Source organism: Mizuhopecten yessoensis, unplaced genomic scaffold (genome assembly GCF_002113885.1).
Source record: "Mizuhopecten yessoensis strain PY_sf001 unplaced genomic scaffold, ASM211388v2 scaffold1595, whole genome shotgun sequence".
Taxonomy (NCBI): domain Eukaryota; kingdom Metazoa; phylum Mollusca; class Bivalvia; order Pectinida; family Pectinidae; genus Mizuhopecten; species Mizuhopecten yessoensis.
The window spans coordinates 479,910-496,366 of record NW_018404125.1 but is presented as its reverse complement, the minus strand read 5'-3'; the positions used below and the strand labels follow the sequence as shown (position 1 = coordinate 496,366).

General features: G+C 35.2%; 1 protein-coding gene across 1 annotated transcript in view; it reads left to right on the top strand.

Annotated features, from left to right (window-relative positions):
- The first annotated feature begins 641 nt into the window (after positions 1–641).
- The window catches only part of LOC110465800 (DNA damage-regulated autophagy modulator protein 2-like), a 47,523-nt gene continuing 31,707 nt past the window's right edge, over positions 642–16,457 (top strand). The window contains exon 1 of the mRNA XM_021521915.1: positions 642–943. The gene's annotated coding sequence lies outside the window, so the exon portion shown is untranslated. The remainder of the gene's footprint in view (positions 944–16,457) is intronic.

Below are 16,457 nucleotides of genomic sequence, written 5' to 3'. Positions count from 1 at the left end.
CGAAGGCTCGGGTGAACTTAAATGTATTTGATTGGTTTAAGGTAACACATGCTGATACCTGTCTTTAAAGATTACTGGGGAGCCACACCAAGCTACACACCCTGTCGATTTGATTGTTTTGCTGCAGCGATGTTCCTTCATCAAAGACATTACACTGTTTACCTGTACCACCAATAAGGTGTTACATAATGAACATTCAATTTTGCCATTACATCTTACAGGTTTCAGTGAAGATAGGTGTAACATAGACGGAACCCTTTTGATTTCGGAGATGAAGTCAAACATAGATACAAACGTAAAAGGAACATGTTTACAATGAGACCTGTCTACAAAAATGTATTTCAAAAGGAGATGAGTGCATTGCACTTTCTCAAGTTTTCTTTGCACGTGTAATGAGGAATTATTTCAGTTTTTCTTCTTTTATGTTGACATAAACTGTCGTTTAAAGATAAAACGTTCATTGAAATGAATTTACAAAGGATTGCTTATTACACAAGAATGCTAGAGAAAGATATAACACTCGTTCCGCTGTATCGCAATAAAGTATTTCTTTATAAGAGATAGGCGTTTCGGCTACTCGGTCCTAGCCAGTCATATTGAGTCCTATTAGTTATGTTTTTTCGTGTGCCCGTAGACTTCGGCGGGTCCCTATCATAGACACGGGTTTGTATTACTCTGATGTTACAGGGGGATTCTACATAGTCCAGCACACCACTTCTGTACGGATTTTACGATCTTTAAGATAAAATAGTACTTCTGGTAGAGGGCACGTTTTTTTCTGGGATTTATCTCATTAAGGGGTATAAGTGTTGTATTTATTGCCTTGTTGAACCACCACACACACACGCTTCGACCAGAGCAGTGTGGCATGGTACAAAACAAGAAGAGGATCTGCATCACGACAAGATATTTTATGGAAGCTGTTGATTCCTGATCATCAAATGTAAGTATTGTCTGACATGCCAGTCTTGTAAAAGCGCCTACATTGACGTTTGCTGATATTGCACACTGAGGAAATTTAACGTACCCGTTGTATATGAAACTCTATCAGTTAGCATGCATGTCTATTTGAATTGCTGTTGCTGTTAATGATTTAATTCTTACGTTTCTGGGTTTTTGTAAGAATTAGACAGAAATTACGTTGAAACTATACTGAATGACAGTTGCAAAAATGTTCATTTCGCATTGAAATTTAAGTAGTAACATTGATGAGGGAGTGTATTATTGTTTCCCTATGTTGTGGAAATTTACGACGTTAGAATACATGTAAAGCCCTAAGTCGCTAGTCCCTTTTATCGTTTGTTTTTTTAATCAAACATTCCATGAACCAAGTGGCCAGTCATTTTGTAACTTTCAAAAGTACATAGTAATTTTCATATACAAAATCTTTGAATAATATAATGAGATAATTTTTAACCATCAACAATTGTTTTATTCAGTTACAATTGTGAAGTAGAGCCGATTATACATTAGGTTTACACAGAATAGATATTTAATTGAAATAAAACGAAAGTTTACTTTTAAAACGTAAGTAGGGTTATTTATTAAACAACGCCTCTTGGGAAGGCTGTGTCTGGTAGTTGTTAAATGTAACCAGTTAGCTAGTGTTTATAAACAAGGTATCAGCTATAATAACATGTAGACGGTCTAACGAGGATTGCTGGGCTGATTGATAGACTTACAGGGACATGATAGGTGGCGTACAGCACGTGTTAATGGCAAAAAAAGGAATGTTTTTGACTTGCTCACGAAGATGCAGATATAGTAACGTGTATAGAACACTTAAACTCTTTAAAATCCTCCACAGAGAAATTGATGTAAAATTGTTTTAAAATGCCAAATGATATCATGTTACATGTGTGCCGTATTGTAAATAGTGCCTTAATGTCACTAGTCTGTGTTGGCTATTATCCAAATCTGATAAAACTGTCGGCATGTTTCACCATCAAGTTGTACATTTGTGAAAAAAATATTGATAATGACATTTGACTTTATTTAGAGTCCATGATTGCACGCGTCCTACTTTTTTGTCGAAGAGTTTGCATCCTATTTCTTGGTCCCCGAGTTAGCGTCTTACTTTCTTCTCCTAGAAATTGGTAGACAGACTTCACCTATAGTATCACTATGTGTTACACTAAAGGACCGTAACAGAGGCACACCATCCACAGCCAATATAACGTACTGTTTAACGCGAGATCTCAGCGTCTACTTATTTTCGCGGTTAGTGACATTTGCTGTCCGCTAATACTTTGTGTAGTTTGTCATTTATGTTGTGCACGTGTTTGTTATTCTTATATTCGTAAACTTTATAAATTTATCAAAATGTTACGTTTTACACAAAACAACGTCAATGTACGTGTCAAACTCGTCTCAGCGTGTCCAGAACGACTGGTCCCCTTGTCGAGCTATCACAGAGTGTGCTATTTGTATTTTACAGTACAAATCGCTCATTCATATAAGGATGGAACGGCATTTTTTTCAATTTCATACGAGTATGAACATTGAAAAAATGCCTCTTAGTCCTTATATTTACATTCTAGTTTTTTTAATTTATTTTTAACCTCAATACAGATAAACTCTTATATCTGCGATGATGAAGTGTTTTTGTCGTCAGTGCAAAAGAAATTCCTGAAATAGCCTACCGTCATAAATGTTTGCTTTTAGCGGTTGTCTTGTGTTATTAGTAGTTGGAGATCAAATTGCGTTCATAGGGTTATGAACGCAGTTTCTTATGCTAATGCCCATAGAGGAACTTGCAGTGGAAATGTAAATATAGCTTGATAAATCTTTTTGAAAACTGCAGGAATTTTAATGCACAGCGAAGGCTTTACATAGTACAGGACTTTGGTGAAAAACATTATAATACGCTTCCAGACGAAACAAAAGGGGTTAACATTAATAATATATTAAACACATCAAGATAAAAGGTGCCTTTACGCCCATGCCAGACTATATATGTGACAAGTTGAAGCCATTGTTTCTCCCACATTAACGTCACCACTGGTTTAGCGTGCGCGTTGTTTCGTGTGTTTTATAACCTATTTTCCTAACACGTCATGTGTTACACATGTATTTATAACGGGGTTTTAAATTTCCAGACTGACGTTTAAGACATTCATAGTAACAAAACGCCCTTTGTCGGTTAAACGATCAGGCTATACCAGACACCTACAGGTCCAGCATTAACTCATTGGTGTGCTTCCCGAAACCCTGGAGACACACCGAATGCCCTGTGGTTAGCTGAAAGTGCTCAATAATGTCAACATAAAACAGCATGCGACATGACCCTGGAATTAATTGCTTATGAGCATTACAACATACCATATTCTTAGCAAATTAACACAAGCAAAATTTGCGCTTTTGTTAACCGAACAAAGGCAATTGATGCGTGTTTTTATAATGATATCTAATTTCATTTCTTTTACAAATACCATTAAGCCCTTTATGTGGAATGGTTTGTTACTGTGTGAGACGACACGCCAAGTATTTGTACCAATATGTGTACCCAGGGTACTCGTAGTGTCATTGTATTTCTGTGTAATTCTCAAAACCGATTTACGTCTGTAAACCGTGTGTATCACTGAAGGACTATATTTTGGTTTGGTGACAATTCAAATCGATTGTATTAACCAAATGCCACAAGTGAACTGAAGAGTAGACTGATGAAAATAGATGGCGCTGTGCTGGGTCAGACGAAGGACTTGACCCGAGGTGAAAGTTCATGACCCGATTTATCGTTTCTTTGATTACTTTCTATTGATCAGTAAACAGAGGTAGGCGTTTACACGAGAAAATGTCTGCTGCCTAACCTCGGGTTTTAAACAAGACGAGGGATGGCTGGCCACTGACCATTGGTCAAGGGGCTCGTGAGGGGGTATCCGGGTCAATCACATGAGCTAATTACGCATTGTGTAGTGTAAGCAAAATATTTAAGAAAGTTCGCATACTAACTTATATTATCATAATAAATTAAGTTTATTATTAAACATCAAAATGACATTTAATTCATAAGTGACCATTTTTCCTTTGTGGTGCCTCTTTCTGTGCTGGAAATAATTTCATTGAGTTACACGCGTCCTGAACCGTTATTGAATGAACATTAGGTCGTTTCTAGCTGTACTTGGCAATATTACCCCTTGTCTTGATCATGCTGGTCAAACTTTGACCCGTTCGCTGGAGCTATTTACAGTCCGTTATTTGTCTTAATTATAGGTCTGACGAAGAGGCCGCAGATACGTCTTTGTTTATAATGCGCTTAGTTATTCTGTCAATACATGCATGTATTTTTCGTAAATATTTATTTTTTCGGTCGTGCTTCAACCTGTTTTGGTGTTAAGCCCCATTTACACATGTAAATCTGAAATAACATGTACTATTTGCTAGCTTACGACATTTACAAAGATTTCTATCTATCAATGGTCCAGTATGCCAAATATTACCAAGATATTTTACACTTGCAATACAAACTACAACTTTGACACCGAGTCTTGTAAAATATACGTGGTTTGGGGTTATATCAAATAATCTTATATTACAACGTCACCAATGGTTTAAACGAGCGTAATAGGGAAAGGTCAATGTTTAAGACGGTTCAAACTTAAACAGTTGTCAACTTATTTAGACTGACGAACCACTACATCAACAGAAGTCCTTATTCTTCATCTGCTCCAGTGTAACACGTTGGTAGTTCTATTGTTCTGTCTATATTCTATAGCGTTCCGATCCGTCGTCTTATTCTCGAAAGCCGTTGTTACATTAAATGTATCACATACAAACAATCGCCCTCCTGCTCCTCCTTCTAAAATCTTCAATCATAATACACCAGAAGTGGTATGAAGATGATTGGAAGAAGTAGCTTACATCTAGAGCCGGATAAAGACTGCTCCGACACTAGATTCTGTATTTAGGGATGTATGCTACATTTGTACATCACAATTGATTCCTGTAATTTGTGACGAGTTAAATCCACCCCCATCCCCCGAGTTTAAGAAAATATATATCAACATTTTCAAAAATGTTCAAGCATTATCACGGTGTTACATGTAGCAATAAGTTATCATAATTACGAAAAACATGTTTTCAATTAATTAACTTTGCCCCAGTTACTTTTCTTTAAAAATGCTGTTCATGTTTTTTATGTTGTATTCCTTTAGAAAACAGATGCTTGTCACAGTAAACGTAGCATGTATCAGTCAACTAAGTTTCCAAAAATGTATCATTAAACTGTATACATTGTATCATTGGCGTGTTATGTATATTACACTGTATACAATGTATCATCGGCGTGTTATGTACATTACACCGTGTACAGTGTATCATCGGCGTGTTATATATATTACACTGTATAGATGGTATCATTGGCGTGTTAGTATATTACACTGTATAGATGGTATCATTGGCGTGTTACGTATATTACACTGTATAGAATCTATCATTGGCGTGTTATGCATATTACACTGTATAGAATATATCATTGGCGTGTTATTTTTATTACAATGTATGCATTGTATCATTGGCGTTCTATCTATATTACACTGTATACAATGTATCATTGGCGTGTTATGTATATTAAACTGTATACAATGTATCATTTGCGTGTTATGTATATTACACTGTAAACAATGTATCATTGGCGTGTTATGTATATTACACCGTGTACAATGTATCATCGGCGTGTTATGTATATTACACCGTGTACGATGTATCATTGGCGTGTTATGTTATGTATATTACACTGTAAACAATTTATCATTGGCGTGTTATGTATATTACACTGTATACAATGTATCATTTACGTGTTATGTATATTACACTGTATACAATGTATCATTGGCATGTTATGTATATTACACTGTATACAATGTATCATTGGCGTGTTATGTATATTACACTGTATACAGTGTATCCTTGGCGTGTTATGTATATTACACTGTATATAATGTATAATTGGCGTGTTATGTATATTACACCGTGTACAATGTATCATTCGCGTGTTATGTATATTACACTGTATAGATTGTATCATTGGCGTGTTATGTATATTACACTGTATATAATGTATAATTGGCGTGTTATGTATATTACACCGTGTACAATGTATCATTGGCGTGTTATGTATATTACACTGTATATAATGTGTCATTGGCGCGGTATGTATATTACAACGTGTACAATGTATCATTGGTGTGTTATGTATATTACACTGTATACAATGTATCATTGGCATGTTATGTATATTACACTGTATACAATGTGTCCTCGGCGTGTTATGTATATTACACTGTATACAGTGTATCCTTGGCGTGTTATGTATATTACACTGTATATAATGTATAATTGGCGTGTTATGTATATTACACCGTGTACAATGTATCATTGGCGTGTTACGTATATTACACTGTATACAATGTATCATTGGCATGTTATGTATATTACACTGTATACAATGTATCCTCGACGTGTTATGTATATTACACTGTATACAATGTGTCCTCGGCGTGTTATGTATATTACACTGTATACAATGTATCATTGGCGTGTTATGTATATTACACTGTATACAATGTATCATTGGCGTGTTATGTATATTACACTGTATACAATGTATCATTGGCGTGTGATGTATATTACACTGTATAGAATGTATCCTCGGCGTGTTATGTATATTACACTGTATATAATGTATCATTGGCGTGTTATGTATATTACACTGTATACAATGTATCCTCGACGTGCTATGTATATTACACTGTATACAATGTATCCTCGACGTGCTATGTATATTACACTGTATACAATGTATCATCGGCGTGTTATGTATATTACAATGTATACATTGTATCATTGGCGTGCTATGTATATTACACTGTATACAATGTATCCTCGACGTGTTATGTATATTACACTGTATACAATGTATCATCGGCGTGTTATGTATATTACACTGTATACATTGTATCCTTGGCGTGTTATGTATATTACACTGTATATAATGTATCCTTGGCGTGTTATGTATATTCCACCGTGTACAATGTATCATTGGCGTGTTATATATATTACACTGTATAGATTGTATCATTGGCGTGTTATGTATATTCCACCGTGTACAATGTATCATTGGCGTGTTATATATATTACACTGCGTGTTATGTATATTACACTGTATTGATTGTATCATTGGCGTGTTATGAATATTACACTGTATACAATGTATCATTGGCGTGTTATGTATATTGCACTGTATACAATGTATCATCGACGTGTTATGTATATTACACTGTATACAATGTATCCTCGGCGTGTTATGTATATTACACTGTATAAAATGTATCATCTGCGTGTTATGTATATTACACTGTATACAATGTATCATTGGCGTGTTATGTATATTACACTGTATACAATGTATCATTGTCGTGTTATGTATATTACACTGTATACAATGTATCATTGGCGTGTTATGTATATTGCACTGTATATAATGTATCATTGGCGTGTTATGTATATTACACCGTATACAATGTATCATTGACGTGTTATGTATATTACACCGTGTACAATGTATCATCGGCGTGTTATGTATATTACACCGTGTACAATGTATCATTGGCGTGTTATGTATATTACACTGTATATAATGTATCATTGGCGTGTTATGTATATTACACTGTATACAATGTATACTCGGCGTGTTATGTATATTACATTGTATACAATGTATCCTCTGCGTGTTATGTATATTACACTGTATACAATGTATCCTCGACGTGTTATGTATATTACACTGTATACAATGTATCCTCGGCGTGTTATGTATATTACACTGTATAGAATGTATCATTGGCGTGTTATGTATATTACACTGTATACAATGTATCATTGGCGTGTTATGTATATTATATTTGGGCTTAATTAGATTTTTCGTTAGGGAGTTGGACGAATCCACTTTCACTGTGAACTGTGCGATACTGTTGGTAATACATGTGGTACAAATGTAAATGTTAGTGTAAAGTTGAGGCAAACATCACTCATTAGGTGGAGAGAGCCCGAATGACTGACGAAGACCAATGAGCCGTCTTGATTGGATGATTATCTGGGATCAGCGTCGCTTATCAATAAAGACCAATTTTCTATGAGGCAATGTTATAATATTTGTTTGTGGGCGTGTGATTTACTTTGTTGTTTGTCTAATGTTGACAATGAATTCAATGTCTATGATATTTACTGTGTTGTTTGTCTGATGTTGACAATGAATTCATTGTCTATGACATTTACTGTGTTGTTTGTCTGATGTTGGCTTCCAATGAAGTCAATGTCCATGACATTTACTGTGTTGTTTGTCTCATGTTGACAATGAATTCAATGTCTATGGCATTTACTGTGTTGTTTGTCTGATGTTGACAATGAATTCAAACATTTACTGTGTTGTTTGTCTGATGTTGGCTTCCGATGAATTCAATGTCTATGATATTTACTGTGTTGTTTGTCTGATGTTGACAATGAATTCATTGTCTATGACATTTACTGTGTTGTTAATCTGATGTTGACAATGAATTCATTGTCTATGACATTTACTGTGTTGTTTGTCTGATGTTGGCTTCCAATGAAGTCAATGTCCATGACATTTACTGTGTTGTTTGTCTCATGTTGACAATGAATTTAATGTCTATGACATTTACTGTGTTGTTTGTCTGATGTTGGCTTCCAATGAATTCAAAGTCTATGACATTTACTGTGTTGTTTGTCTGATGTTGGCTTCCAATGAATTCAAAGTCTATGACATTTACTGTGTTTTTTGTCTGATGTTGACAATGAATTCAATGTCTATAACATTTACTGTGTTGTTTGTCTGATGTTGACAATGAATTCAATGTGTATGATATTTACTGTGTTGTTTGTCTAATGTTGACAATGAATTCATTGTCTATGACATTTACTGTGTTGTTTGTCTGATGTTGACAATGAAGTCAATGTCTATGACATTTGCTGTGTTGTTTGTCTGATGTTGACAATGAATTCAATGTCTATGACATTTACTGTGTTGTTTGTCTGATGTTGGCTTCCAATGAATTCAATGTCTATGACATTTACTGTGTTGTTTGTCTCATGTTGACAATGAATTCAATGTCTATGACATTTGCTGTGTTGTTTGTCTGATGTTGACAATGAATTTGATGTCTATGACACTTACTGTGTTGTTTGTCTGATGTTGACAATGAATTCATTGTCTATGACATTTTCTGTGTTGTTTGTCTGATGTTGGCTTCCGATGAATTCAATGTCGATGACATTTACTGTGTTGTTGGTCTGATGTTGACAATGAATTCATTGTCTATGACATTTAGTGTGTTGTTTGTCTGATGTTGACAATGAATTCATTGTCTATGACATTTAGTGTGTTGTTTGTCTGATGTTGACAATGAATTCAATGTCTATGACATTTGCTGTGTTGTTTGTCTGACGTTGACAATGAATTTGATGTCTATGACATTTACTGTTTTGTTTGTCTGATGTTGACAATGAATTCAATGTCTATGACATTTGCTGTGTTGTTTGTCTGATGTTGACAATGAATTTGATGTCTATGCCATTTACTGTGTTGTTTGTCTGATGTTGACAATAAATTCAATGTCTATGACATTTACTGTGTTGTTTGTCTCATGTTGACAATGAATTCATTGTCTATGACATTTAGTGTGTTGTTTGTCTGATGTTGACAATGAATTCAATGTCTATGACATTTGCTGTGTTGTTTGTCTGATGTTGACAATGAATTTGATGTCTATGACATTTACTGTGTTGTTTGTCTGATGTTGACAATAAATTCAATGTCTATGACATTTACTGTGTTGTTTGTCTGATGTTGACAATGAATTCAATGTCTATGCCATTTACTGTGTTGTTTGTCTGATGTTGACAATGAATTCAATGTCGATGACTTTTACTGGAATGAGGTTTTTCTTTACCCACTCTTCAACAAATGCTTGCAGTCCCGTCTTAACAAACAAACAAAACAAAAAACTCAGAAAAACGCTCAGATAGATCAGATGAACAGTGTTCAACACAAAGAGACTACAATAAAACATAAACATGTATTTTTTTTACAAAACCCAAAACAAATAAAACAGGAAAAAATACCTCTGACACGAGATACGTAATAGCTGTGTGTTGAGACTATAATGAAGCGTGTATGTACATGTATTACCTATTGTTTCCTGAAAATATACGTCATAATAAAAGAATACTTTTATTATGTCACAACATTATACTAATGTTTTTTGTTCTACACTACACTAGACATTGCATTCATTGGAAGCCAACATCAGACAAACAACACAGTAAATGTCATAGACAATGAATTCATTGGCAACATCAGACAAACAACACAGTAAATGTCATAGACATTGAATTCATTGTCAACATCAGACAAACAACACAGTATAATAAGGCGTTTATTTTTTCTGTTGATTCAGTTGATTTGTCATGAAAACGATTAAGAATACACTGTATTATTTTGATATGATGCATTCTGAAAGTGAAAAATATTACTGGAACCACGAGAAGGTGACGATCACACTAAGTGGTAGCCACGACGTTATCCAGCTGTTTAAACTTGAGAAAAAAGAAAAAGAAAATGTAATATGATTATCGTGGCTTTCACATAAAATCATAAATTTATCTATTTTAAAATAATAAACAAATTGCATGGAATTGAATTATCAGCAAAATTCATATGGGTTTCACACTAGGGTAAATTAAACTTTTTTTGAAATGACGATGTATAAGATTAAACCCAGTAAAATAATCTTAGTTGTAGACTCAACGTGTATTCTGGGTGAGTACAGCATCTGTAACCAAATACTGTGTCACACACAGTTTCTTGTACGTAAATTTCTGTTATAATTTTTACGTCTTTACACATCAAGCTCACCTCATTTATAGATAAATCTAGCTAGCATTGACCTTTATTCACAGCAGAACATGCATGTGCAATAACGTACGTTCCCTTTCCAATCCCAAAAATACGGTATCTTTAATTTCCACCATCGAGTTTTATACTTATGTACTCGTTATCATTTGATAACCAACTGTGTAGATAAGGCCTGTTCATCAATTTAGCTCAAGCATCGGTATCTTTGACATGTGTCCTCGGCACAAAATACGTGTAAAGCAATATTTTTGGCAATTACAAAATTGTTTAATTTTTAAACTACTATCCAATTCCCAAACTTCGGCACCTATAAATGTGAAGACCCCATGCTACGACAAACCACCTATAGTGTACGTCCATACCACGTCCGATAGCCATCTTTACATGTGTCTTACACACATGCTCCGAGTTTGAGTGTTTCATTCTCGCTAGTTATTGCTTAAGCCGTGCCTCTCGCCGCATTTCGTCCCGTTCTCATATTAAACACTGCAGGTTGTGTACTTATACCCGTATATCTCTGATTATAAATGTTTATTGCCTCTTAAATAAAGGATTCTCCGAGTCTTAAAACAAGATCATGTCTGGCCAATTCTCAATAATGTTGGCTTTAGGACTTTCCCATCTAAGGCTGCCAAACGAAATCATGTCAGTTTCTCTAGATTTATCCTTTTTATTAAACCATTTAAAATCCAACTGTCTGTGTCTGTTGCCGAAACTAAGAAAGACCAAAAAAAACACTTTCTATTCGTTTTAATCGTTTTAGGAATTATGTGGGATTACTGAAGAGGGGATACCGAGTATATTTCTATCATTATCACTGGGTATTAATAGAAACAAATCTTACATTCATTCCTCAAAGTTCGTTTACTCCCAAACCCAACATTAAAATTCAATCATATAAAAACGAAAACAAAAAGATTAACGTTCTGTATATCAAGTACATATATAATAATTCAAATATAGAATTTAACTCAATCAAAACGAAACAATTAAAGACCGAATAAGCTCAGTCTTTTACCGAAGTCGAAAAAAGGCTTTTGTTCTACATGCTTTTCCTCAGTTTCCTGTGCCAACATGTTTATAGTTTGTTTATATAGCATTCAAATACTCCTGAAAGGTTGGTTATAAACAACCGGTTGTACAGGGAGATGAAGTCATAGTTATATATACAATGTAGTTATAAATAGGTGGATGTTATTGACTAAGCTGACTAGGGTAACTGGTAGTTAGAAAAGGTGGTATTTAAAGTGGTAGCTACATACATGTGGTAGTTATAGATATGTGGTAACTTTAGACAGGTGGTAGTTATAGATATGTGGTAACTTTACACAGGTGGTAATTATAGATATGTGGTAGCTTTACACAGGTGGTAATTATAGATATGTGGTAATTTTAGACAGGTGGTAGGTATAGATATGTGGTAACTTTAGACAGGTAGTAGTTATAGATATGTGGTAACTTTACACAGGCGGTAGTTATAGATATGTGGTAACTTTAGACAGGCGGTAGTTATAGATATGTGGTAACTTTACACATGTGGTAATTATAGATATGTTGTAACTTTAGACAGGTGGTAGTTATAGATATATGGTAACTTTAGACAGGTGGTAGTTATAGATATGTGGTAACTTTAGACAGGTGGTAGTTACGGATATGTGGTAACTTTAGACAGGTGGTAGTTATAGATATGTGGTAACTTTAGACAGGTGGTAATTATAGATATGTGGTAACTTTACACAGGTGTTAGTTATTGATATGTGGTAACTTTAGACAGGTGGTACTTATAGGTATGTGGTATATTTGGACAGGTGGTAGTTATAGAAAATTGGATTTTATGGCCATATTTCTGTCACATAAAGGTGGTTACTACAGACAGTTGAAAGTTACAGACAATTGGACTTTACAGACTGGTGGTAGACATATATAGTTGGTAGCTATGGACAGGTGGTAATAGTAGACTGGTGGATAGTACATTGTATGTTGCAATGGTAGTAAAAACATTTATAGTTATAGAAATATTGGTAGTTATTGAACAGGTGGTACGTAGTTATAGGTGGTTGGTAACAACATTATTTACTTTGATGTTTTTGCTATTGGAACACGGTGTATTTGTTATTGATATTTACCGAATGTATAGATCTGTACATTTGAATGAATTCTTTATATTGAATGTCAGTAAAACCGTTAACAACTGATTGTTTGCTTAAACGTACGTTTTGTTAAATTCGTGATTTTTAATTCTTCACTAATATGTTGTGAACTGTAACTGTTTTAAAACGAGATTCACAGCTCACGAAATAATGTTGATTTACAGTAACAGTTGTCCTATTGAATAATAGGTACATGTATAAGCTGATATCGTCTTGATCCAAATAAAATGTTAAAAAGATATATCTTTTCACTCTATCTCAGCGATTGAGTAACTCGGTACATTATTTCCGGAAATGATACATAATATGCGCGTTGTCACAGTAACGCGCACGTGACATAATACGATGACTTCTCAACCTCGAATGTAAATGTGAGGGATAAACTAAACATGTCAGATTCAACCAAAACAAATGAAACTGCCATAAATGAGGGATCTGTTGTACTTGGTAGTACAGATAAGGCGGGAGAAATGGGCCAACTCATAGGAGGGGTAACTTGTGTGTGGAGGGGTAATTCTATCAGCACAGCACTAGAATAATCTCACAACAAATCCAGACTGACGACTTGAACATATGACATTGGGAATGCTGTACAGTCGGGCGTTAGAAAAAAAAGAATAATTACTTGAATTTATTGGTCTTTTACTCCAAACATCTGTTAATTTTCTGTATCTTTATTTGTTAGATAAACTCTGTTAGGCGGTATCGGAGCAAACGTTTATGAGAAATATGTCTGATAAATTGGAGGTGAAGTGTATATAAGTGTCCATTATAATATAGCTGAGGGAAGGTTAGGATGTTTGGGTCTAGGTCAGTAGATACAAAATCTTCTGATATAGGATACTCTATAAAACATACCCCTAATAAAAGTCACGCTTCCGTCGGAGTTCAGGCTACCTACACTGACTAGGCCATCCTTTACTCTAATGTCGATATCGATATTGGCTATCAGTATTGTTTATACAAGGTATCGTTTATTATAGGGAATATATGTAGGTTATCAAACACCCGGGACGCCTCCTAAGTTTCGATCCACTGAGAGGACGCAGCGGCCATGTTTGACGACCGATCGTAAATAGAAAAGGATACAAAGCTACACATGTACGTCCGGAAACCAAATAGCGGGAAAACGGCAGAAGAAGAAGAATATAAGATGCAAAATAATAATTCATCAAGGTCGTTTGAGGTACTTTACAAACGTAACGGAGACAACGGGGGTTACTACCCAAAACATTGTATGTAATGGTATTGAGCAAAGTTGTAAGGAGAATAAAAGTCTTTCTCGCGATTCACATAATCTGATTTTCTAAGAATAAATGAAGAAAAAGGGCATTGGAGGTCAAGGTCAAATTTACAAATTTGACCTTGGCCTTAAATACCAAAATATTCATCTGATATGAAATCATACTTGGCATGTATGTACCTCATGGTCAAGGAGTGTGTCGCAAACCAAAATGGGATCACTTCCACCGTAATTAACATGCGGGATGTTTGGGAGTTCAGAAAACATCCACTTCTAATGAAATTTATTTTCCATGACAGTTTGTTTATATTATTTGTTATAACCTGAACACATCTCTGCGGTTTGGATTGTGTCTACCTTAGCCGTAAGGGTAGCTGGTACAATTGCTGTTTATTCGGGTCACCCTATCACGGGCAATGCTGGCAGTATGAAGGCTGACGACACAGTTAGGTCTATCTATCATTACGGCCACCTAGTCCCCTGTAGTACACCCATTTCTGTAGTATCCTGTTAATGGGTACATGTATACTCTCAGTTGTATGTGTGTGGTTGGTTCTCCTCTACAGTCCGGTAGGAGTCACCTAGTCCCCTGTAGTACACCCATTTCTGTAGTATCCTGTTAGTGGGTACATGTATACTCTCAGTTGTATGTGTGTGGTTGGTCTTCCTCTACAGTCCGGTAGGAGCTTGACTAGGTGGACTGAATTTGATGTTTCCGTCCTTCCATGAATACAATCCTATGGTAAACCTTAAACTCTCTGTTAAAATGTATCCTGTCATAAATGACAATATTGAATGGTTTGCAACTTAAAAGTATATCCGCATCAAGGTGTAGGAATATCATTAACACTGACGGCGCATGCAATGAACGACATTCTTACAAGTTCATTATTGCGTGGCGTCGACATTAACGCCCCGAACACCGAAATAACAAATGAACAAATCTAGAGTATGTATATTAATGAAAAATAAACAATGTTATTACATAACCAGCCCATTTTACTTTGTCATACAACCATGTCATAAATATTGTGATACACACGCGCAATAAAACCTGAAGGTGCTACGATTGTTTAAAACCGTGGCAACATATTCCTACAGGTACTACGTTGTTTACTAAAAGTGCTGCATTATTTTCAGATGATTATTTTTTGCTGTTAAATGAATTTGAGATGTTCCTTTTTTGTTTTTAAACCTGTTTTAAAAATAAATCTGGAGTTACTTTGTACTGCGCGGAACGACAATACTATGAACGGAGTACTTTGGTTTTGACCTATATAGAGTCAACTGATAACAAATAAATGAAATTATGAATGCAATGTGATAAATAGAATCTTATATGAGTGTCCACGTCATATTAAATTAATTACATATGACATGGGCACTCATGTAAGATACTTAAAAGGTGCTCTCAACATATTTGAGGGAGCTGGCCTTTTGCTTCACGCTACATTGTAATTATGAAAGAGCGTTATATGCAGAACTCCTTACAGTAACAGTTACCAGGCCATGCTGTCATCGCCTGGGAGGTAAACATTAGTCCTCTTCTCAGATACGACGGAACATTTACACGGCTACGTAGGCGGCAATTCGTCAGTCCTCTGCTTTATAAAAGATGTATACATCAACATCAAGATAGCAAATGTTCATAAGGACAATCTCCCCATACACATTGGTGATGTACTGCGTAGTAAATAGGTTTATCCTAATCGTTTTGAATAAACTAGGCAATCTGGAGTATCAGTGTGAGGCTTGTTTCGTTCGTGCGCACGTGTGTAATAGTGTATGTGTGTGTACGTGATAAATCGTCTGTTTGTACGTTTAAAACGCGTGTGCGAACATGATATATCGAATGCGTGTACGTGCTCAATCGTGTACGGACACTTGATAAGTCGTGTGTGTACACTCGATAAATCGTTTGTGTACACTCGATAAGTCGTGTGTGTATACTCGATAAGTCGTGTGTGTACACTCGATAAGTCGTGTGTGCGTGTGAGAAGATACATTTATATCGTGAATTATTGGAACACTTAACATACGTGATACAGATTTAATGCATAACTAATTTTGCAATACACACAGTGTTTGACGTTGAAGGAACTATGAGCTATTTATAGCTTTGGACGATGGATGA